The sequence below is a fragment of the Mchenga conophoros genome, linkage group LG8, assembly GCF_057382185.1.
Source record: "Mchenga conophoros isolate Kocher_MC1m ecotype Shallow Benthic linkage group LG8, M_conophoros_male_GT1.1, whole genome shotgun sequence".
Lineage (NCBI taxonomy): Eukaryota > Metazoa > Chordata > Actinopteri > Cichliformes > Cichlidae > Mchenga > Mchenga conophoros.
The window spans coordinates 8,620,416-8,632,708 of NC_140533.1; positions in this window are offsets into that span (position 1 = coordinate 8,620,416).

Here is a 12,293-nt window from a genome sequence, read left to right on the forward strand (position 1 = left end):
CTTAAAAATAATAAGCTAACTAAGTTAAACGAGACACAAACCAAAGTCATCTGGATGAAAGATCAACAGAACTGCTTCCTACTTCAAACCTTATTCTTTATATTACCTCACATGACTTCTTAAAACCTTTCTGGCACAGAGCCCCTCTGCCAGAAAATCCTAAAGGCAAACTTCACTACTACATATCAGTTTTCCTCACTTGTTAACTATGGGCACCATTAGCTAAAAAGATTTGAGAAGTCTCTGCTCACATTGAAGTCACCCTCTGCAGAAAATCCTTCCCTCCCGCCCTCAGCCACCTAACCAAAATCCTCTAGATTTAGTAAAAACTGGGTCAGGCGTGCCCTTAATGATGTTCATGGACAGATGGGATGGACTGGGGCTTATACTGAAATATAGGTTTTGAACTCTAATATGACTCCTCTGTACATTTGATACCACAGTGCAATCACTAGCTCATAGCTGGTGACCAAGATATTTTTGCTCTCACTCAAGCAAAATGGTTATCTTAACCATGGATGGTACGAAGCTTGTAGTGGACTTGATAGTGAGCTCCAGTGTCTTAGTTTTTGCCATGAAGACATTGGCACAATATGTTGTCCCGAGAGATCCACTGCTGATTAGGATTGTGCATGCTCTCCTGATCATTTTGCAGAGATGAATCAGAAAATGGTACCAAGATAGCAAAACATCTGATGATTGCAGCTTAGAAATTGGATTAATTGGACTATACCTAAACAGTAACAGTGATACTGAGTGATAGTAACTGCTGATCACCACAGGAGCTGAGAAAGTGTTTAAAATTTTAAAATGATGCGCATTAAATCAATTACCTGGTATACATATCACCAGTTTGTTGGCCTGGATATATGGACCCAAACCAATAATGCATTTCCTCACCCATGTTATTATGCTGCAGTATAAACTACAGTTTGGGGTTTTAGAAGCCTCTTTATAGCCAGATGGGCAGATATAGGAACTAAACTTTGAATAATAAAGTGCAAAGATTTTGATCCATGATTTATTTATACACATGTTGCATCCGAGGAGACAAACCTTTGTTTTTTCTTTTTCAAAAATACTTCTTCAGGCTCTCTGGGGGTCTTTTAACGTTTTTGTTTAGACATTGGCTGACTTTTATCTAATTTTCTGTCCAGTCTTGTGCTTGACTATTCTCAGGGGAACGTTTTTTGTTTGTTAAACCACTTAACTCTAACCTCTGAACCATTCAAGCATAAAGAAAGCACCCAACTCAAGAGATGAGTCATTTTTTCCACCAACGGCTTAACAAAGAACCAATTTATAAGGCTCTTTGTTACCTGCAGGATGTAAGAAAAACACATAATTGATTTCAGTTTGTTTGAATCTACCAAAAAATGCCAAGGCTAACACCGTTTTACAGGTATTACAATATTATTTTTCTGCTGTTCAGGCCTCCATTTCTGGAAATGTAAAAATAAAGATCATTTTTTGAGCTTGACCACTCTGAGTCCAGTTTTTCCTCTGTCACCAAAAGAATTCAAATGAACGGAATTTAATAACACCAACAAGCTGATTCCCAAAAAGCTATTAACCAAAAAGTTGGCATATCCTAACATGATGTGCAATATATATATATATATATATATATATATATATATATATATAGGAGAGGGAAGGTAGTCAGAACTGAGGGGATTGAACTACCAGAAGGCAACATTGCAGACATAGAGGACAGTTACAAGTACCTGGGGATCCCGCAGGCAAATGGGAACCATGAAGAGGCCGCTAGAAAGGCTGCAACCACCAAGTACCTGCAGAGGGTCAGGCAAGTCCTGAGGAGTCAGCTGAATGGTAAGAACAAGATTCGGGCCATCAACACATACGCCCTGCCCGTGATCAGGTACCCTGCTGGGGTAATAAGCTGGCCAAAGGAGGAGATAGAAGCCACTGACATAAAGACAAGAAAGCTCCTGACCATGCATGGAGGGTTTCACCCCAAGTCCAGCACCCTGAGGCTGTACGCTAAGCGGAAGGAAGGGGGCCGGAGACTGGTGAGTGTCAGCACCACAGTCCAGGATGAGACAACGAACATCCAAGAATACATTGGGAAGATGGCCCCAACTGACCGAGTGCTCAGTGAATACCTCAGGCAGCAGAAACCCAAGAAAGAGGAGGGAGACGAGGAACCATCATGGAAGGACAGGCCCCTGCACGGTATGTACCACCGGCAGATAGAGGAGGTGGCTGATATCCAGAAATCCTACCAGTGGCTGGACAAAGCTGGACTGAAAGACAGCACAGAGGCACTAATCATGGCAGCACAAGAACAAGCTCTGAGTACAAGATCCATAGAGGCTGGGGTCTATCACACCAGGCAAGACCCCAGGTGCAGGCTGTGTAAAGATGCCCCAGAGACAATCCAGCACATAACAGCAGGGTGCAAGATGCTAGCAGGCAAGGCATACATGGAACGCCATAACCAAGTGGCCGGCATAGTGTACAGGAACATCTGTGACGAGTATAACCTAGAAGTCCCGAGGTCAAAATGGGAGATGCCCCCAAGGGTGGTGGAGAATGACCGAGCTAAGATCCTGTGGGACTTCCAGATACAGACGGACAAAATGGTGGTGGCTAACCAACCGGACATAGTGGTGGTAGACAAACAGAAGAAGACGGCCGTAGTGATCGATGTAGCGGTTCCGAATGACAGCAATATCAGGAAGAAGGAACACGAGAAGCTGGAGAAATACCAAGGGCTCAGAGAAGAGCTCGAGAGGATGTGGAGGGTGAAGGTAACGGTGGTCCCCGTGGTAATCGGAGCACTAGGTGCGGTGACTCCCAAGCTAGGCGAGTGGCTCCAGCAGATCCCGGGAAAAACATCGGAGATCTCTGTCCAGAAGAGCGCAGTCCTGGGAACAGCTAAGATACTGCGCAGGACCCTCAAGCTCCCAGGCCTCTGGTAGAGGACCCGAGCTTCAAGGATAAACCGCCCGCAGGGGCGTGCTGGGTGTTTTTTTTATATATATATATATGTATATGTATATATATATATATATATATATATATATATATATACATATATATATATATGTATATATATATATATATATATATATATATATATATATATATATATATATAGCAATTGAATAGTATCTGATAGTCATGAAATTTAAAAAAATCCAGCAAAGACTTTACACATGATGTCAGAAATGCATCTGGCCCTAGATCCACATTAGCTGAAACAGCCATCAGAAATCACCTCAGTGAGGATGAGCAAAGGCATCAGGACAGAGGTAAAGCAGTGAGTGTCTACAACCTGTAAAATCAGCCAGTGGTGTTAAACATCTTGTTCAAATTGGTGGAATTGCTAAAGCGTCATTAAAGTATTATCTAATTTTTATTCAACTTCTTGCATTAGCTTAAAAAAGTCAGGCTCTGTTAACACTGCAGCACAACATCTATACACACTGTGCAGTGACTTATCTGCTTGTCTGTTCTTATAGTCTTTAAATCGAAGACTTAAAAAAAAACCTCCACAAAATGCAAAATTTAAAAAATAAATAATGATTAAATACCACTGGATATGTACCACAGTTTTCCTTTGTAAATATTTCCAGGTACCAGTTTTAACCATCACGAGTAACTGGTATTATCAAGCCATTTACCTTTCCATTTCTGTAAACTAACAAGCAGGTTAGCTCACAAGGACTTGTTCTTTTTAATCATCAGTCTTCAGTGAGTGGGGGCTCAGGACTGTAAATATATTTAGTCCACTTTTCCAGAAACAACTTTTCAAATGAAAACTTGAAACTCATGCTTGTTAGTTAAACCCACTCAGCTACTACAGCTAACACTGGGCATGTGCTGAAACACTGCTGTAGCCCTTTGTTTAGTCAGAAAGCCACTTAGTCAGAAAATCAGCCAGCTGACCAACACTAGCGCAATACAGAATAATTCGTATAGTGCTTTTTGGGCTGACATAAAATTTGGCAGATGTTCACAGCTGGGTCTTTGTGGGTTTTGATGACCTTATGACACCTCAACTATTCTAACTGTGAGGTTAACAGTTATGCCTGTTTGTGCTTTGTTTCTACTGGACTACTTGATCAATTGGAGCCAAATTCGCAAAATCTCCATGCTGAATATTCACAGGCACTTCATGATGACTTCCACTGAGTTAACTTTTTATTCAATATTTTTATTCATTTTATGCAGTTCTAGTTGTACTACACTTACCAATCTGCAAAGCTCTTGACACTTCCATCAGCTTCTGCAGTACCCGAGACGACACGAGAGAAAGACAAAAATAAATATACGATGAATAATAATAAATTAGAAAAATGTCCATAGACATTTCTAGATGGCTCTAAAGTAGTGAGACTTGTTATCCCTGTTAGATAACACCTCCCACCCCATGCAGCACTGAGCAGCTCCTCAGTGACAGGCTGCTGCGCCCATGGTGTGCGAAGGAGAGATTTCGGAGGTCTTTCCTCCAGCTGCTGTCAGACTATGACTATGTACAAGAGCAGTGAACGTACACATGTGACTACACACCCACATGTCAGCACACACTGGGGTCTGTACATATCTGAATGTATACTGAATGAACACTAAACACTCTTAACATCCAACTATTGCACTCTTATCTAGTAACTGCTTTTTATTATATATTAACTAATTATATATTTACATGTTTTTTAAATTGCATTTAGGTTTAGGAGAATTTTAACACAACGTTCACAGCGTTATGACATATTTAAGCTAGCGAGGAATGTTTCTGTTCCAACTGAAACAAAAGAATTAGAAGTTCGTTGCCGTTCACCTGTCACCATTACATTTAAATGTACATAATAATAGCACCACAGTACAACAGTGTTCAACCACACTTTAATTAAGCTCTCCTCCAAATGTAGTAGTTTTGGAAGCTTTTGGCTCAAACTGAAGTCGACCTGAGTATTCAGGGTCATCGCTTCAGAAGGCTGCTGGTATTCCTCTGAGGGGAAGTGTTGAAAGATGTCCGTGAGGGAAATACTACCACCAGTCTTGTTTACCTCAACACTTGTACACCTGATTGACTCCAGGATTCTGTCATCTGTACACCTCTGCAGAACAAACTGCTAAAACAGTAACAGTCTTATCTCATTCTACTTAGTTAATACATAGCTTCCAGCAAAGACAAGTGTGTTGTGATTGCCAAATATTGTTTGAGCTGAAACAACTACCATCTGCACAGAGTAGAGGTAATAAGATTTGTAGGCTGGAGTGAAGAAGTCGGCCAATAAATAGTTGGCTTTTGCTGGCTCCATAGTCAGATGATCAAAGAAACAGGAATTCAAGCCAAAGAGTAAAGGGAGGTTGATGATCTGTGTGGAGTTTCTCTGGCGGTGACTGAACAGCACAAAGCTATTCTGTCAGTGTCTGTGAATGAAGTTTGTTCCTACTGATGCTGCTGGTTGCCTCGGTATCAAATGCAGACTGTTAAAAGCAAGTAGGTCTTTCTGTCTTGGGCTTGTAAATAAAGCTACTTGAAACACAATGTAGTGTAGTCCATAATATATATAAGATGATTTGCAGATAGCCCACTAATCTTGAACAGCTGCTCATCCTGGTACATGTTTCTCTCTGACTTCATAGTAAAGAGAGTTAGCCTTTGTGTTTACAGTAAATGGCTTTAAATTGATAAAACTGCAGATTCAGACACAATTATCCCATAAAAATGTGAAGTGTTTTCAAAAATAAATACTTTTTCATTTCTTAGAAAAAATTCTTACACTTGCAGATTTCTGGCAGATATAAAAACTGAGAAGAACACCAAGCATTGTCTTAGACACCCCTCCCAAAAACCAGATTCCTCCATCTCTGTAGAAGCTCTGCTACAGTTAATATTCACCACTCACTACAGTGACTAAACCCCTTCCTCCTGTTGTTAGTTTGCCCACAGTACTCTCAGAAATAATCTTGATTACAACTCATTTTTCGCTGTTATTAACTCACTCGCGCCGCTAGAAACACTCAAAGTTTAGATATGATGTTATGCCCCCTGTCCTGATCAACATCCCAACGCAATTTTATCACAAAGGTCTTGAGAGAGCCTGTTATACTTGACTGACTTCTTTTTTGTCTTGACATGTCATAGGAATTGTGGAACCTCAAACACAGGTGTGTCCCACAGATTGAGTCGGCATGAAATCCAATTTTATCCATTTAAAACAAACTCTACAACACAATGAAATGTGCAAAAAGAGAAGAGTGAATAATATCAAGTTACTACAGGGAGTGCAGAATTATTAAGCAAGTTGTATTTTTGAGGAATAATTTTATTATTGAACAACAACCATGTTCTCAATGAACCCAAAAAACTCATCAATATCAAAGCTGAATGTTTGTGGAAGTAGTTTTTAGTTTGTTTTTAGTTTGAGCTATTTTAGGGGGATATCTGTGTGTGCAGGTGACTATTACTGTGCATAATTATTAGGCAACTTAACAAAAAACAAATATATACCCATTTCAATTATTTCTTTTTACCAGTGAAACCAATATAACATCTCCACATTCACAAATATACATCTCTGACATTTAAAAACAAAACAAAAACAAATCAGCGACCAATATAGCCACCTTTCTTTGCAAGGACACTCAAAAGCCTGCCATCCATGGATTCTGTCAGTGTTTTGATCTGTTCACCATCAACATTGCGTGCAGCAGCAACCACAGCCTCCCAGACACTGTTCAGAGAGGTGTACTGTTTTCCCTCCTTGTAAATCTCACATTTGATGATGGACCACAGGTTCTCAATGGGGTTCAGATCAGGTGAACAAGGTGGCCATGTCATTAGTTTTTCTTCTTTTATACCCTTTCTTGCCAGCCACGCTGTGGAGTACTTGGACGCGTGTGATGGAGCATTGTCCTGCATGAAAATCATGTTTTTCTTGAAGGATGCAGACTTCTTCCTGTACCACTGCTTGAAGAAGGTGTCTTCCAGAAACTGGCAGTAGGACTGGGAGTTGAGCTTGACTCCATCCTCAACCCGAAAAGGCCCCACAAGCTCATCTTTGATGATACCAGCCCAAACCAGTACTCCACCTCCACCTTGCTGGCGTCTGAGTCGGACTGGAGCTCTCTGCCCTTTACCAATCCAGCCACGGGCCCATCCATCTGGCCCATCAAGACTCACTCTCATTTCATCAGTCCATAAAACCTTAGAAAAACCAGTCTTGAGATATTTCTTGGCCCAGTCTTGACGTTTCAGCTTGTGTGTCTTGTTCAGTGGTGGTCGTCTTTCAGCCTTTCTTACCTTGGCCATGTCTCTGAGTATTGCACACCTTGTGCTTTTGGGCACTCCAGTGATGTTGCAGCTCTGAAATATGGCCAAACTGGTGGCAAGTGGCATCTTGGCAGCTGCACGCTTGACTTTTCTCAGTTCATGGGCAGTTATTTTGCGCCTTGGTTTTTCCACACGCTTCTTGCGACCCTGTTGACTATTTTGAATGAAACGCTTGATTGTTCGATGATCACGCTTCAGAAGCTTTGCAATTTTGAGACTGCTGCATCCCTCTGCAAGATATCTCACTATTTTTGACTTTTCTGAGCCTGTCAAGTCCTTCTTTTGACCCATTTTGCCAAAGGAAAGGACGTTGCCTAATAATTATGCACACCTGATATAGGGTGTTGATGTCATTAGACCACACCCCTTCTCATTACAGAGATGCACATCACCTAATATGCTTAATTGGTAGTGGGCTTTCGAGCCTATACAGCTTGGAGTAAAACAACATGCATGAAGAGGATGATATGGACAAAATACTCATTTGCCTAATAATTCTGCACTCCCTGTAATTTGTCCATTGCATGAATAGTTGCTTAGTTACTAAAAAGTTGAATTTACTTCTGAGAACAATTATGTTTTCTTGAACAACAGATATACATGTATGATACACAATGTATTATCCATAAATTGTACTTTGTGTTCTGTTCCTTGTAAACACTTTGTATGCACCTTCAGGTGAAAGTAATTATATTAAATACAGCTCCATTCAAGCATGATGGTTTGCATTCATTTCAATGCAATCTTGTAGATCATGACCCATGACCCATCCAATCAAAAGCACTTTGATTGTGTTTTACTCAGCTTCCGCTGTGTTTTGTGTGCATTTGCAATGTTTTTCTATTTGCTGGTGTTTTCTTAAGTTACAGTGCATTTGATCTCTAAGGCCAACTTTGCCTTCAGTCTGTAGATTTTACCACTTGCTGTTAACTGACAAAAGATCCAGTTTTTATTTTGAAGATGAACTCTCTCCATTTCCTGTTTGTGTTGCGCTTGTTTCATTTTTTTGTACAAATTTCAAGCTGCAAGCTTCAGTGCACTGAATTGTATTGCACAACTTTGGGCATTTATTGTCCCTTTGGACAAAGTTTAAATATCATTTACGCATTTGAATTTGCAAAAGCAGAAAATGAAAATAAGAAATAACCTAAAAACTGATTCTGTTGAGGTTTAGTACATAGCCTACAGTAGAGATGGCAGATAAATGTGTCTGTATGTGAGCACACTACTGCACACACACTGATGCAGTTACTCCCCAGTGATTCAAACACAGCTACCCACACACCACTGCAGCAGCAGCAGCAGAGGTCCTCTGCACCAATTTCCAACAACTGAAAACAAATGACAGACTAATTTATTTGCATTGAATTCCCACATGATTACAACATGCATATCCTCTGATAAACAAGAAGGTTCCACTCTATATAAAACAATACAAAACAAACAAAAAACAGAAACAACCAGATGACATTTGTAACCAGAGGCAATTACACAGAATAGCAGGAATGTACAAGTAGTCTCAGCTGGATCCAGCCCTGTTTAGTACCCTTTTAAAAACACTCTATGTGTTAAATAAGCCACAAACGACTGTGCAGAGTCTGAGACTGAAGAAAAATCTGGTCAGGTTCCTAATGTCAGCAAGAGGACAATCTGGGAACCCAGTGGATAATTTTTCCAGGGGTATCGATGTGGCTGCAGCTCAAGAACAAGGAGAACAACCATCCATATCAAAGACTTTCTGTTCTATCTGGTTAAAAAATATATACATAAAAAAAATTAACAAAATAAAATAAATACTACCATTTACAATTGTTACATTCTCTTAGAAGAATGTAAAATGCATAAGCTCAGCGTTTACGCTGCTTCCAGGTCCTGACCTCTGAGTCCCACCCTTCCCTCCTACTGGCTCCTGCTGAGCCTGTTTTCCTGTAATTGGCTGAGGTCTGGTCATGCAACCATAAAAGCTGACTACAGAGCCTATATAAGCTGACTGAAGCTTAGATACTGTAGGTGTTTTTGAATATGCTGCTAGTCTTAGTTTTGCGTGCCTGTTTTTGCTAGGCTAATGTTTTTGGCTAGCTTGATTTTGGTTGTTGACTCTACCTTCAGAAGAAGCTTGAGGGGAAGAGCTGCCATTTTCTTTTAATATCCACCCTTTTCTCCTGGTCTTCCTTGGTTGACAGGGAGTCGAGGTGTAGGTTAATCTGTTGATGGGGTTTTATTTTAAGTTAGGACTGTTTTGTTCATTGTGTTGGCCTTGGCTCTCCCTGAAGTTAATTTATGCTTCTGCCTGCTAACAGTTTGGCAATAAGGTGTTTAAAACCAACCAAACAGCCTGCTCATGTTCCTCCATCTATTTTTAATACTGCTTCCTGTCACACTTAGACTGTTTTGGGGATTTAACCCCCAAAACAGTCTAAGTGTTCTGAATATAAGCAGAAAACAAAACTCTTTCGTGACCTTTTCATGGAAAGCTCTGATTACAACAAGAAAACAACACTAAACCTACAAATCTACATGTTTTTGAAAGGCAAATCTCCATAATAACTGTCCAGGTGCCTCCCTGCAGTTCACACCTCCCACCCAATGAAATAATCTTTTAGCACATTTTGGAGAAGAAAATGTGATAGAGAAGGCTGTGAACTTTGGAGCAGCTGAAGCTCTAAATCAAGAACTAAACCAGAGCAGCCGGTCAGCTCAGTCCTCAAACGCTTCAAGAGTCTTGCTCAAAGAAGACGTGAAAAAAGTGAGAATCAGCCCCTGCTCTGAGTTCTTTGAAGTGCTGCTGGCTTATACTATTAAAAAAATAAAATATATATTTTTTAAATTGTTTGCAGCATTGCATGCTGGGATTTAATTTTTTATTTATTTTTTACATTTCTTAGCTTCTTATCTTTTTTGGGAAAATAGGGGGAAGTAAAATTAAGCTAAATAGAAGTAAGGCAAATCTTTATACAAATATATATCATCATAAAGTGATTTTTTTTAATCTCAAATTGGCAGTAAAAAAGACATCCGCATGCTTTCATGACCCTTGGGAGATTATGCACACACAGTGTGCGAGCTTAAAGCGAGCTTACCAATTTTTCATCAGTGCAACAAACCTACAATAAGAGTCTCGGAAAAGAAACCTGCAAATCGAACATCGTGGGGTCAGCTGAATACATGGAGACAGCTACATGACAGCAACGATGAAAAGTGTCTTCCTCATCACTGTGTCAGTTGTCAGGTGGGTCAGCAGGTCTTTTCAAAGCACAGCACAGAGCAGGAGGATTGATGGGAGGAACAGCATGCTCCAGTCATCTGCTGGCGTATTTTATCATACAGGTGCACACATTGCATAGCGATGAACTCATCTCTGTTTGAAAATGATGCTCTGGTGGAAGAAAATGTGGTTCATGTGGAATCACTTAAATGTCATTCATGCGTCAGAGGTAATAATTTGTCCTTTGGCTTCCTAGCCTTCTTATTCTACTCTTCTAAAAGCAGTCATATATCCTTTCTTACTATTACAACCTCAACAACTATTTCCAACACTGAAAATATCCATTCCTCATGTCTGCACAGAGCCCATTAACCATTAGTCAGGACCATGTTATTAAACCAAAATGTCAAATAAGTTCACTGTATCTTTAAAATACCAAATTAAGCAGCAGTTAAACAAAAACGTACAAACCTCCATGAACAGATATGAGACATAAACATTGACATATAGGAGTTAGTGGGCAGCACAGTGAGTGTTTTAGCACCTGTGTAGTTTCAGGATTTCTCGGGGAGCCTTGAGTTGGAATGTTTTTCTTTCAGCAGCAGGAGGAAACCTAATTGCTCGATGCTGAAGGAACAAAAGTTTCATCCAGTCAAACGTGTTCTTAGAGCGCATCTCAGATACACATTAGAAATTGTAGGAAACCCATGAGTGCTACAGGGGTTTTCTAAGCCTGACATTTGCCGGGCAGCTTTGTGAGTCTGATGAATTTGCCAGCAGCACAGATCATACCGCAGCGGCACCACATTTCCTCTGGCCGGCTCAAAGTTAAATGCCACCTGGGAATTTAAAGTCTGTAATAAAACTACATCGGCTGATCCTCACAAAGTGTCCAGCACTGAATGCAGCAGGCTCCCTCTGGGCTTCCATCACGCAGAGAGGACCTTTGCTCACAACACTCCTTAGTTCATAATCCTCTTTTAAGTGTAAAAATGTGAAGGTAGAATTTAAGACAGAACTTCTGCAATTACACCCACCAAACCTGTCTAATAAAACAGTTCATTAACAAGAAGCTTCCACCAAGGCTGCTCACTGTCTGAGCAGTTTTTACTCTTAACGCAATAGTTTTGTATGTTCTATATATGTATTTGGTTTTCTTTGATTACACCAACATTATGTGGGAGTAGGTCTTGGATACCAGTTAATGATTTGTAAATATCTGGACAATAATAACTGAGCTTATTTAATAATATTACACTACAGTAAATTTCTAACTAACCAGCCAGCTCGTTCTCTTCCCCTTGATAATAACGTACTTAAAGTTAAAATGCATTTTGGGGTCAACTTTAAAGAAAGGCAGATGTGAAATGTAAAATTGAGGTCAGAGGCATAGCTTTAAAGACAAAATTTTATTTTATGACATTTTATGAAATTTTGAGGTTATTTGAAGAAGCCAGAGGTCAAAACCATTCCCTATATATCAGCAGTCCCCAACCCCCGGACCAAAGACCGGTACAGGTCTGTGAGACGTTTGGAACCGGGCCGTGAGAGTTGAGGCTCAGGCGTGAAATTTATGTTTTTCAGTGTTTTTATCAGTTGTATCGTTATTTTTTATCATTAACTCGGTTTCCCTGTGTCTTTTCCCATGTGTTACGAATAAATCTGGGTTTTTGGTACCAGTACTGCTTTTATTTTGTTGTATTTATCAGCGACACCTTAAAGGCCGGTCCGTGGCGCAAAAAAGGCTGGGGACCGCAGAGATCAGATGTGACATATTTT